We start from the raw sequence: 13,134 nt of genomic DNA, 5'->3' as shown, positions 1-13,134 counted from the left end.
TCTGCAGTTTCTAGAATGGACATAGGGTCACCTTCAACAGTCACTTTCACCAGCTTCACATTGTCAACCTTTGGCTTGTATGTACCCCCGTGGGCAACTCAAAGAACATGAGATGTTCGATCGCATGCCCATACATGGTGACAGATGGTTTAGGAGCCTGAAGAAGAGGACATGCACTACAAATATGATTAGGTGACTCACAAATGTCACATACAGACGCATTGCATATATCAATTTGGTGACCTGGTTGCTTGCACCGAAAACATGGATTCTTATCAGCCTTTTTAGCCTTCTTAGCAGGATTTGGAGCATAAGGTTTTGGCAACATCGCGGAGTCCAACTTCATAGGTTGAGCCTGGTGCGAGCCGGTGACCAAAGTTTGAGACTGATGTACCACGGTAGCATCAGATTGTGCTTTCGCCGATACCGCAACACCCAAAGCTGAAGGTGGAACCCCTTCAGCCCCTCCTCCTGTGCTACTGCAACCAATACCGCAACCACCCCCTGCATAGCTTCTTTAAGCAAATCCGGGTTTATTCCAGCAAATCTTGCACCATTTTGAATCACTCGATCATTGTTTCCTCCTCCATGATTGCAATACTGATTAAAATTGGATCGACCACCATTGTACCCATACCGACCACCATTGTACCCATACCGATTATTGGCTTGTTGTTCCCATAATTCCTAGGATGGTATTGCTGATTACCTCCATTGCGATGATACTTGTTGAAATTCGTACCTCTATTGAACTGTCCAAAATCAGACCCGAAATCCGCAGAGAATTGCTGCCCCTGACCATGGTCCCGATCATCAGCTGTGCCGCTAGATTCCCTTCCCCTGTCGACCAGAATTGTATCCTCCACCTTGACCAGAAGTAAACCCCGACGGGCCAATGAAACCATTGCCGGGGCCGTTGAACCCTGCGCCACGGTCAGGGCCATTGTGGCCACCACGGTCACCGTGACCCCTGGCAGGGCTGTTTCCCCGAGCAGGACCGAAGCCCCCTCCACCATTGCTCATCGCAAGATCAGTCTCTTCTCCGCCGCCCACATGATCACCACCGCCACGAGCCGAAGAGTTCGCCCGTGCCCACCAAAACCCTAGCTTACGATGCCAAGCACGCTCAGCAGCGATGTCAGTGTCTATAGGTATTTTTTGGGGCAACGATCGAAGAGATTGGGCCTTAGATCGGCAAGCCTCACGAAGGGCAGCGTTTAGCAGACTAGGCCGCCTGGAACACGGGCCCTGTTATTGTTCAATTTCGCAAAAGAGCCCAGTAGCTCTTTTTTGAAATCCGCGGTTATTCGGATCAGAGGAAGTTTCTTTCGAAAAATCGGATGATCGATGCTGTCGCCGAACCACCGTCCACCCCGCAACATCATCGGCGGCGATGGGGAACGACGTAGGCTCGAGAATAGGCAGTCAAGGTTGACAAACCAGAGAGATTCCGCTGGCCGGCGACGTAGACAGAGAAGTCAGGGATCGTACCTTGCGTGATGAAGATGAGAACTCCCGTGCTGCAAGGCGTTGACGTCTCTGCCGGTCGAGGCGTTTCTCGGCACGACGGGCCAGTCTAGACGCGGACTCGATCAGATCCCTGCCATCGTCCGGTGAGGGAGAACGGCAGAGGGATGAAAAAACGCCTCGCACTGCTCCTGCGCGTCGCTCCCGCGGGCGACGCCAGGGGCGAACCCTAGCACGCGCGCGTCTCGACCTCCCTCCTCCTCCGCCGCCGTCGGCGAGGGCCGCCGGGCAAAGCCCGCGCGGTGATGGCGGCGGCGGGACCTTCTTTACCCGCTCGCAGGGGACCTGCGCGAGGCAGGCGCGGTCGGCGGCGGTGCTCCTAGGGGCTTGCGGAGCTCGGTCCGGCGGCGAGGGCGAGGCTTGGCGGCGGCTGTTCTCGGCGGAGGTGCGGGCTGGCGCAGGGTATGGCGGAGGGCGACGGTGGAGGAGGCTGCTGGCGGCGGCGGCCCGGGTTTGGGCCAGGCGGGCCTCGATCTGGGTCAGGCGGGTCGTGTCCAGGGCCAGGCGGGCCGTGGAGGTGGCTAGCGCCGGCAGGGCTCTTCCCAGGTTGCACCGCCGCTGGTGCCAGACCTGGGCCAGGTGGGCCCAGATCCGGCGGTCCTCGGCAGTACGGCTGCGCGGTCCATCTTCTGTCCGGGAGGGCCGAGGTGAGGTTCTTGCTCGAGCTCGGCGGCGAGTTCTTCGATGCCGACAAAGTGTCCGGCTTGACCGGCGGCATGGCGGCGTCGACAACGGCGCGGCTCTGTCCCCGGGCGTCGTGGCGAGGGTGCTTCTTGGCGGCGGTGCGCGGTCTCGGCCAAGGCCGTTTTGCGAGGAGTGAGGTTGCGGCGATGCCGCTCATGGTGTCTGGCTAGCACGTGGCGGTTCGATGGTGGCGAGGGTTGGTCCGGCCCGGTGCTGCAGGTGGATGGCGACGGTGACCTAGGCGTAGCAGTGTGGTGGCATGGCTAGTGGGCATGATCGAGGCCTGGCAGGCGGCCGAGCCTGATTTAGGCCACATTGACCATGCTGCTGCGTCCGGACGGCGGGCACCTCGGGTGTCGGAGGGTGGATCCCCTCCCTTGGGCTACCGTGTGCTTTGATGGCTGCTGTCAATGGTGCCTTCCTACCCTGCCCAATTCGAGTTGCGGTGTGCTGGTTAATCCATGGGCTCAAGTTCGTGGGGATGCCGGGGCGGCGGCCCTGGAAGGTGGACTGCGCGGTTGGCTCTTCGGCGGGCAACGCGGCGGTGGTGGTGGTCTATCTCTTCGGTCATGAGGATGGCGTGGAGCGGACGGTGGGGGATCCTAGTGTTGGCGACGCTTCGGCCTCGGCAACCCCCAAATCGTGTTTGGGATGCCCAACTTAGGGACTGCGAGCGACTGAGTTAGCGGGCGTGGTGTGTGGATGCTTCCGGGCGAAAGCTCAGCGCCTCAGCGCCAACGACGGTGGTGCCTGCGGGTATCGCAACCCACTTGGGGGGCGTCGTTGTGGGTATCCGCCCCGCGGTACGGCTCCGGGTGAAAACCCTTGACCTCGTGGTCTCGACGGCGGCGGCGCAATGCGTCGTTTTCCCTCTTGGGGGCGTCGTTGTGGAGCCCCGTTTTGACTCGGTCTCGTGCAACTTTGGGGTCTCTATGTTCTTTTTTGTTTTTCTTTGATCTGCTTTGTAAGAGGCTCTCCTCTCCACCTTGTATCGGGGCCGTTGCGGCTTTATTTATAAAGCGTGGCGAAAGCCTATTTCGAGGAGGGAGAACGGCAGAGGCCGGTATCTAAACGCACTCCAGAACAACCCGCTTCGTCTTCGGCCTCTGAACTTGAACTTGAATCCTCGTCGGCCAACACCCAGAACCGACCTTGAGGGGTCAGCTCCGTTGAGCCGGACGGCGTCGAAGTGTCATGGGCGGCCGGCAGGCGGGGATCGCCCCCGCGGTCGCCCAGCAGTCGCCAGACCTCCTAACGGTCATTTCCTCCGGTTCAGTTCTAACATCTTTAGGGACGTTTTAGGTTTTACGGAACACGGCTACGCTCTTAAACCATGGTATTTGGATCCTACACGTAAACATCCTAGAAATTATCTCACACAAAATTGGAGTGTACAAACTTAAAAAAATGTAGGACAAACTGAGGCGAGACAAAAAGTACCACGCGTCGGAGGCAGGACCGTCGCCGCTGGATCTCTTCTCCTTCCGGCCGGCCAAGGAAGACAGCAAACCGGCCGGCGGCGCGAGTGGAAGTGCATCCTCACCTCGCGTCCTGCACTCCTAGCAGGTGTGCCGACCCAATGAAGATCTGAGTGGGGTTAGCACGCCAGTTGTGGATTTGTCGGCGCCCTGCCCTGTTTCTTGGCGCGAAACAGAGCAGCTGCTCAATGTTACGCTATTCCCTTTGCCAGGTGCCAGAATCTGTGGCTTGGACACGATGCGGCATGGTAGCGAGTCGCTGTTCGTTCTCCATCCCCATTTGAGTTCGTCGGACCTGCAGCCGGCAACCGGCGTGTGGACTCTATGGACGACGACAGGAAGGACAACCGGCGTGTGCAACTGGCGAACTCAAGATCGCTCTGTAAGTTTCTTCTTCCTTCCACAACATACGAATGGGTTTCTGAAGGTTGATGATATTTTTGCAGAAAATGAATGACGAGTATACATATTTTGAGATTCAGTTTCCAGTTTGTTAGATATATAGCATATATGTTCTTTTGCTTGAATGGTGTTCTGTCAGGCTCGGACACTAGATGAGGTAGAATAAGTCTAATACCCGAGACACAACAACAGTCTGATTCGGGCATGCTCATTTTCTGTTCCCCTACCCAATGCACAAAACACCAGTACACATTCAAATAGATACTGTACCACCAGATCATCACAAGGAAGTGCCATGCTCTATAAGTGCTGAGCGAGTGTTGCATGTATCTTACTCATCAGGACGGGAAAGATGGATGCCACAGATATTACAAATTGTTTGGTTACAAAAGGATCAAACTAACAGAGCCCCAGGACATTAAAAATTGTTTGATTACAATCATCACGTTGACATTCATGCTTTCTTTCAATCGAACAAACTATGGTAGAAATTATATCCCTCCAGTTTGCAAGCAAAAATCATAATTCCACTTCTCGTGATGGTCCTCCTTCAACTCAATGAATCTAATTCATCCTGAACGAAACCTTGCAATGTAATTCATGCCCTAAATTTTGCAGCCTGCTGTGGGTATAACCTGTCTAGGTCACGGTCCTAGTAAATAAGCTGCAAAACGAATAATAACAATAATTTTATCAACTTGGGTTCTAGTTCATATGAATGATAAGCTGTATACGCAAGGCAAATGTTACATTCAGATGGTTCCAAGTGTGATACACTGGCCAGTACTGCAAACAAATCCCTAGGTTACTATGTTTATCATTCCATTAGTGGCTATAACCAGTAGATGTACTCTAGAAACCAAAGAAATCATCTTTTTCTACCACTATATTTTGCAAAACGAGGTGTTGTTTAACAAAAGGAAAATGTCAAGGCAAAGTATATGAATATGTAGACATTTCTGCATGAAAGAACCCTCTGTAAAAAATGTATGAAATAATAAATTCTAATATATAAGAAAAGGGGAAGAGTACGTAAAAATAAAATAAGATTAGTACTACAGAGAGCCAGCTTTGGTAGGACACGTACCTTTTCGTTTATGTGAGCCAGCTTCATCATGTTCTCCTCTAATTCACGCCTGGAGTAATAAATGCAACAACATGACCCACCTGGCTGGATCTAGGCCCTTCTGGCCCAGCGCTGAGAGCACGACCTGCTCGACAGGCGGCATGCCCATGCATCTTCGAGGAGAGGAATGTTGGCGACCTGAAACCGGAGTGTCGGGCTCGAATTCGTCAGACACATCGACAGGCACAAGTGCCGCGTCTCCCTTTTTTGGCCTGCACGCAGCAGTTGCAGCTAGCATGGGAGCCTTGGGGGCCGTCATCTGGCTGACGGTGACAGCCAGGGCGTTGATGTGCGGTATACACTGTCTAGTTCAACCACCTCTAGGGAATGGCCTGCAAAGTAAATAATGAAACTTCTTTGATTAGCCGGCACTGCAAAGGAATTCCCAGGTTACTATTTCGATCGTTACAATGTTAGTTGCTATTATCACTAGATGTACTTTAGAAACCAGGAAATTCGTCCATGAAAGTGAAGTGGTGTTTAACAAAAGGAAAATTTAAAGACAAAGAAGATGAATATGTAGACATTTCTGCATGAAAGAACCCTCTGTAAGAAATGCAAGACAGAGTAAATTCTAATATAAGAAAAGGAGAGAGAGTACGTAAAATAAAATAAGATTAGGACACATACCTTTTCTTTTATGTGAGCCAGCTTCTTCATGTTTTCCTCTAATCTGCACCACTGCTTTAGGTTAGGGCAAGAACAAATAACTAGTGTTTGGATGTTGGTGAGTTGTTCCATGCCCTCAGGCAACTGATTTAATTCAGGGCAGCCAGTAATGTTTAGTATCTTGAGACGGGTGAGTTGATGTATGCTTTCCGGCAAAGAACACAAGACAGCACAGTGCATCAGGACAAGATCTTTGAGGGAGGTTAATTCTCCTAACCAGTGCGGCAGCGATGCCATATTGCTGCAACCCAACAGACGTAGTTCTTCGAGTTGCCACTTGTTCTTGTTTAGCCATTTTGGCAGCTCTTCAAAGTCTTGGTCTTCTAGGTGTACGGTCTCTAGAGAGGAGAGACGCCGGATGACCTCCGAGTGAGCCGGTCAGATCGGCCGAGCTTTTAATATGCAAATCGGTGAGGCAAGGGAAGTGCTGAAGCAACCTCCACCGATGCAGAGGTATGTTGCAGTTTTTAACCGACAGCCTAGTAGGAGAAAAAGAGGAGGTGGCACACTCTTCCCATGATGATAGCACATTATCACTGTTTGATATCACCCGGTTGGTAGATTTAGGAGGAAGTGGTACAATCCTTAACATGGGGCAATCATGAATTTCCAACCGTTCAAGCATGTGCTGCTCGCCAGCAGGTGTGACGTGGTCCACTCTTCCGGGTTTGCCATGCCAGCGAGATATAGATACAATAAGTTTGGCGAGTTGGTCCGGTACTAGCCATGCTTGGAAAGCTGGCACCGCTGTAACCACATATCTTCAACCACACTAATGTGCTTGGTGGCATCAGATTTTCCATCAAAATTTTGTCATCCACAAATCTCTCGGCATCTCGAGTCCACTTCAGTCTCGGGTCCTTAAGTTTTTGCTTCCCCATCAAATTAATACATTGTGCCTCTTTTATGGACTTCACATTTTCAAGTTCAGTCAACTTGAGCATCACACTATCCATGTGTTGTAGGAGAACGAGGTTGCTACTAGAGTGACCATCATCACCATGTTGGACCCTAAAGTGTGGTAAATACGTCACACCTGCTACCAACCTTAGGGCCTTTGGAGATTCCCCGACAATTATTTATATCAAGAAGCTTTAAACTATCCATTGTACGTATACTACTTTCTGGTAGCTCACTAAGAGAAGTGCATCTTGAAAGGTTCAATGTATGCAACTTTCTTAGGTTGCAAATACTTTCAGGTACACTATGAATATAAAAATTATCAGACAAATCCAAATGCTCCAGATTGAAAAGGTTACTGCATATAAAGTTGATGAGATCGCTCATGATATCTGCCTTCTTTTTATATTGGGGATTAAAAAAACTATCCACGGTATCTTGAGGCTTAATGTTCAGGCCAGACACATTCAAATACCGGAGATTGGAAAGACCAACCAACGGGTCATCTAGACAATCAGTTACACAACAGTTTGATAGATCAAGATGCACCAAATATTTTAGACTCCCAAATGACCTCGGCAATTTTGCCTTACTCCCGAGACAAATTCAAATACCGGAGATGGGAAAGACCAACCAACAGGTCATCTAGACAATCGGTTACACAACAGTTTGATAGATCAAGATGCACCAAATATTTTAGACTCCCAAATGATCTCGGCAATTTTGGCTTACTCTGAAAATAGCTGTCATTTGAAGATAGGTTCAAATACTCAAGTTTTGATAGGTTGCCTAGAGTTTCCGGTAGCTCTCCAATATTTGTGCGGTAAGATAAATTCAAATATTCCAGTTGTGTGAGGTTTCCCAAGAATTTTGATATACCTCTAAGAGACACGCAATTTGAAAAATCTAGATGAACTAATTCTTTTAGCCTCCCAAATGATTACTGGCAAGTTTTCAATTCCTGAACAACCGGACAAATCAAGATATGCCGAGACCTTCAATTTCTCCAATTAACTCTGGTAGTGCTAAGATTGCAGGGGATCCATGAAGGCTAAGGTACATTAGCTTTGAGAGCCTGGTGATACTATTGGGAATGGTTACATATTGGACTCTAGGAGCATTAAGATACCTCAGTTGCTTCAATGCACCAATAGAATCTGGCAACTTATGTATGGAGCACTCACTTAAGTCCAAGACACGCGGTGACTTAGCAGATGAAAATGCATCATCATGAAGTTCAATTTTGTCACAGTTCATAAAACGGAGTGCCCTTATCTTTGATGACTCCAAGCCCAATGGCTTACTACAATCGTCAAGCAAAGCATAAAGGTAGCAGTCTCCTTCAATATTGCCGCCTTTACCAACGAATTTAATTTCATCATACATGACTAATCTTGCTAAATCGTGTACCAGATCATGCATGGTCAACAATGTAGTATCTTCATCATACAGTTTCATAGTACGCAAGAAAATCATTTTGGAGCGTCAGGTTTTGAAGCTTCTTACATTTAAGACAATTTGTGAATTAAATTCATTATTGAATAGTAAGTTCTACTTGTGCTTCTCTGCTGTTTCCCAAGTCTAGGTTTTGTCCCTAAACTGTAAACTATAAAACTAGATAATTACGTTCTTAAGTGTCACGACTATATACAATTCATTTCTCGGACAAGTGCAAAGCAGTTTTGGCTGACGTGATGGTGTTTTTCAATGCATCGCAGATAAATTGACATCATATTGAAGAAATAAGATAGTTCCAAATATATGAGAACTCTAGCAAAACCAAAGAATGGAAAGTAATCATACGATAAAACAGGTCTACAAAACTCACAAATCATTTATGTAAACTAGAGAAAAAATCATCTATGATAAATCAGAATTTGTAGAAAGGTATGAAGGCATAAAAAAGCTACACAAAGGTTTATATGTCAGATTCCTTTCCCTTTTCCCCTTACTTTGCCTTTATTTTATTTTCGAGTTTCCCAAAAAATTCAGTTTTTCGTGCTAGTTAGGCTTGTGTGCAGAAACCTTTGCCGTGTCACCGTGAAAGAAATTTACATAGTTTGGATAATTAAGATTCAAATTATAATATCTATTATTTTATTAGGGCGGACAAGAGTAAATCAACAAAAAAATACTTTCCCTTGTAATATTATACTGGATCAAGCCACTATGTTTTGACTATAGTTTAAAATCCCAGACCAGACTTCTGGTCAGACCGGAATAAACCAGAACTGGTGACCTTGTGGTTTCTTAAGCTCTACATATTGTTCCTCCATTTGTCCAGGGAAAACCTAAGTGCTCGTTTGGATAGAGAGTTTTGGCAATAGTTTTTTAGGAAAACTTGTTTTGGAAATAATTTCCGGAAATGGAAAATCAGGTTTGTAAAGTTTGTTTAGCAACAATTGGGGTAGCCTGAACTGCGTTTTCAGAAAAACAATGAATATCCGTTTTTCCCATAACTCTAATTCCATGGGTTGTGAAAGCCAAATTTTCCTTATGTGTGTTTTGAATGGCGCAGCCAAAAGGAGATTTTGTTAGTTATACGGTTGCCCTGGATTAAGGTAAACCAGTTTTGTTAAAACATTGTATCCAGACAAGGCCTAAGTGGCATATCACGATTTACAATCCTAACTTATAACAGGGACCAGTGTGTAAGTGTGGCAGTATGCAGGTGTCGGTTTGATGTACGATCTAGTCTCAAATGCTAAAGGGAAAATCCACGAATTGCAACATTCTAAACCGAACCTTCTTTGAAGAAGGGCATGCACTATAATCTTGAACTTTTTGTTATGCGGTTTTCGGTATAATGTCATGTTTACGTTTGATAGTAAAAATATCATTCGTACAAAATTAAAAATAATAGAGTTGTTCTATTGCAAGGAATGTACGTATTTTTCACGACCGAGGACTAGGCGTTGATTGCTAAGGAATGTGAGGATTTATCGTAAATTGCTCAAGTTAGCATTACCTCTGTTGCTTTTTTTATTTTTCGGCATCGATAGGGTCATCTGAGAAAATATTTCTCATTACCTCTTTAGTCATATGTTTGTAAAAATACAATATAGTAATTTTTGTGGTAAATTTAGCTGTAACATTTCCACATCGAAAATCATATAACCTGGTGTATATTTACACTTAATATTTTAGAAGAACAAAGTGTTTAACTTCTTGAACCAAGTAATCATATAGTGACAATAAGCACAAGGACCCAGCTCTATAAGAGATGAGACTGTCTATGCAAATTTGTATGTTACATATATGGGTGCAAATTGACTTCAGACCCCAGGGTGGACATTTCCTACAACAGGACATTACCTTTTTCTACTAGCCATCACTACATTTGTTACTATATGCTTGCGTAGCATAACAACTATTCAAAGAAAATAACACAATTGTTCAATCGCATAAGGTATGCATAAACTCACCGATGGTGACTTCGAATGTTCAAGGAAAGAGAGTCCCAAAAGTTGATTAATATATCTCTTAGCAAGCGGACAAGTAGAGAAACCAAGAGACACCCATTGGTGAATAAGATCACCTTTAATTATCTTGTGACCTTTTGGAAATATTGCACAATAGGCAAAGCAAAGCTTCAAATATGAAGGCATAACACTATAGGTCAACTTCAAAGACGCAAGAACTTGCGTAGAAGATGTATCTTTCAAAGTAGATACATTCCATATATCACTGCCTCTCATTGATTCCCATTCACCAATCTTCATAGATCGCAGCATGTATCCAAGTGCTTTAGCTGCTAAAGCCACACCAGCACACTTCATTGCAATGACCTTCCCTATCTCCTCTAATTGTTCTTTATCGCGTCTAGATTCAAATGCACTATTTTGCTTTATTATAGACCAACGAGATATCATCAGTCAATGGTGCTAATTTGTATGGTTTGATGGTAGAGATGTTTTTTGCAATGTTGTCATCGCGTGTGGTTACAATACTAACCACATTACCACCCTTCCCAACACTTAGCATAACCTTGAGTCTTTCCAGATGAAATTCCTCACCCTCCCATAGGTCATCTAAAACAATTAGAATCTTCTTATTGGCGATGAGCTTTTGAAGTGATTTATGTATCATCTCAACTTCAGTGTAGTCACTTTCCATCTCTTTTTCTGATAGTTGTGTTATGATAGAGTTCCCGATTTTCTTCAAATCAAATGTTTGGGACACATAGACCCACACCTTAGAGTATTCTTTGAACAGGGTATTATTGTAAATCATTTTGGCCAAGGTTGTCTTGCCAATGCCTCCAATTCCATATATAGGAAGGATTGTGATCTCTTCTGTCATGCTCTCGGATAAAGAGGCCAAAATTTCCTCTTTCTCCTCGGTTCTTCCAATAATTTGTGTCTCCAAGGTTGACGATGTTTCCCGTATGTCGGTTGCGTGTGGCTCATTGACGTTAGTCCCTTCATTTAATTTGAATTTGTTGTGTTGATCTGTTATCACCTCCAGATCTTCTCTCATTTTCTCCATCTTATTGGCCATTGTAATCTTGGGAACAATTGTAATACAAGGGATCATAATTGCCAAATATTTTTTGAAGGATAACTGCAAGAAATTTGATTTTCTTACTCAGTACGAGTGTGAAATCACAAGTAATGCAATATGATAGTACAAATACAAGTATAGCAAGTGTCATAGAGGTACAAAGTTCGGCAAAAACATGAATAGACGCGCCTTCTAAAGAGACATGTCATATATCGTATAATTCCTATTGGTTCTCCCTTCGTTTATAATTAGTCTGCGTTCTACGTTTAGTTAATATAAAACTTTGTAAAGTTTGACTACATATTTAGAAAAAAAAATCAACATCCCTATATAGAAGTTACAGTTTTTGAATTGTCACAAACTATATATTCATAATTTATGTAAAGAACGGTATAACACAAACGAGAGGGTGTACAAAATTGTAAGAAATCCAGATTCAGAATGCGGGATTCTTACTTATAGAGGTCATATCTCCAAATGGAGAATACTCTCGAAACTTTGTATTTAGACAATAGGGATCGTAAGAGGACTTATATTTTATATGATTGTATCCATGACGATGTCTATATTCATGATGATGTTGTGTAATGGTTCTTTCATTGCTCTATGTAGTAGCGTCGAGTTGAATGAAAAACATAAAACCCTAAACCTCTGCAGTGACAGAGAAATTTTCTCTGCAGCGGCGAGAAACGGCCGTATCCTAGCGCTTGACGCATGTAGAACTTTAGTCCCGATTGCATAGTCTCGGTTGTGCAACCGAAACGAAAGACCGTTACCGGCTGGGACTGATGTCTGTTTTTTCTACTAGTGTGTCATACCCTATAACTCCTGTTAGTGCCCCTCCGTTTATTATTAATCCGCATTCTAGGTTTAGTCAAAGTCAAACTTTTTAAAGTTCAACTAAATATTTAGGAAAAAATATCAGCATTTCAATATAAAAGTTACAGTTTTCAAATTTTCATAAATTATATTTTTCATAATATATGTATTTGATATTACAGTTGTTGATATTTTTTCTAATAATTATTGTTAAACTTGATAGTGTTTGACTTAAAAGAAGGCTAGAAATCAAACTACATAAAAACAGAGGGAGAACAAAATTGTAAGAAATCCAGATTCAGAATGCGAAAGGTTTAACAAAATTTAAGAAAACGGTATGTCATATGTAATTAACTCGTGGCAGATATTGATAACAGATTGCAGAGAAGGGGCTACCTTCCGAGCAGACGGTTTAGAGATCGCTTCAGTGTCAGCCTCGAACTCATCAATCATGTCGGAGATGGCATACATGGCGTCCTTAAGCCGCTTCAGCCACGAAGCGTCGGTTCGTCGGTGATGGACCGCCTCTCGGCGACCTTGAGCACCGCCTCGACGGACTCCGAGCCATTTTCATCTTCCTCAGCTCCTTCTCGAAGTTCTTCTGCATCATGATCTGACCTCCAATTGCCGAACCAATCTGGTCGGCCACCACCTTGAGGATGGCTGCGGCGAGCAAGCCGCCGAGCGCCGCCATGGCCGCCGCAGCTCGCGCTCAAGACTGGGGAGCGATGGGACCTCAATGAATTTATGGTGCGGGATATATTTTGTGGGATCAATTCTGCGTGGAGCTAGGTTGTGATCTTCTAGTATTTATCTTTCCAATGGGCTCAGTTTCGCATGGCGTGTCCAGTTTGGCTTGGACCCGTGTGAAAGGCATCCACAAGACTGCAGCGCGATTGAGAACCGTCCATTGACACTTTGATTGGCTTGGAGTGGGGATGGCCGATTGAAGATCGCGAAATGAGAGGAGGAAAAGAGCCAGGAAATTTCCTACACAAGAAGCAGGCTAAGTAGCCAACTGGAGTA

General features: G+C 45.3%; 1 long non-coding RNA gene and 1 pseudogene across 1 annotated transcript; both read right to left on the bottom strand.

Moving 5' to 3' along the window:
* Nucleotides 1-4,356: 4,356 nt before the first annotated feature.
* LOC124649579 lies at nt 4,357-5,403 on the bottom strand. The gene is made up of 2 exons (XR_006986698.1): nt 5,179-5,403; nt 4,357-4,755 (listed from the first exon to the last, which is right to left on the bottom strand). It is a non-coding gene; the product is annotated as an uncharacterized LOC124649579 (long non-coding RNA).
* Nucleotides 5,404-5,462: 59 nt separating this feature from the next.
* On the bottom strand, nt 5,463-12,802 carry LOC124649578 (annotated as a pseudogene).
* Between the last annotated feature and the right edge of the window lie 332 nt (nt 12,803-13,134).

This window comes from Lolium rigidum, chromosome 4 (genome assembly GCF_022539505.1).
Source record: "Lolium rigidum isolate FL_2022 chromosome 4, APGP_CSIRO_Lrig_0.1, whole genome shotgun sequence".
NCBI lineage: Eukaryota > Viridiplantae > Streptophyta > Magnoliopsida > Poales > Poaceae > Lolium > Lolium rigidum.
The sequence above is the reverse complement of the archived record's forward strand: the minus strand, read 5'-3'. Positions and strand labels throughout refer to the sequence as shown.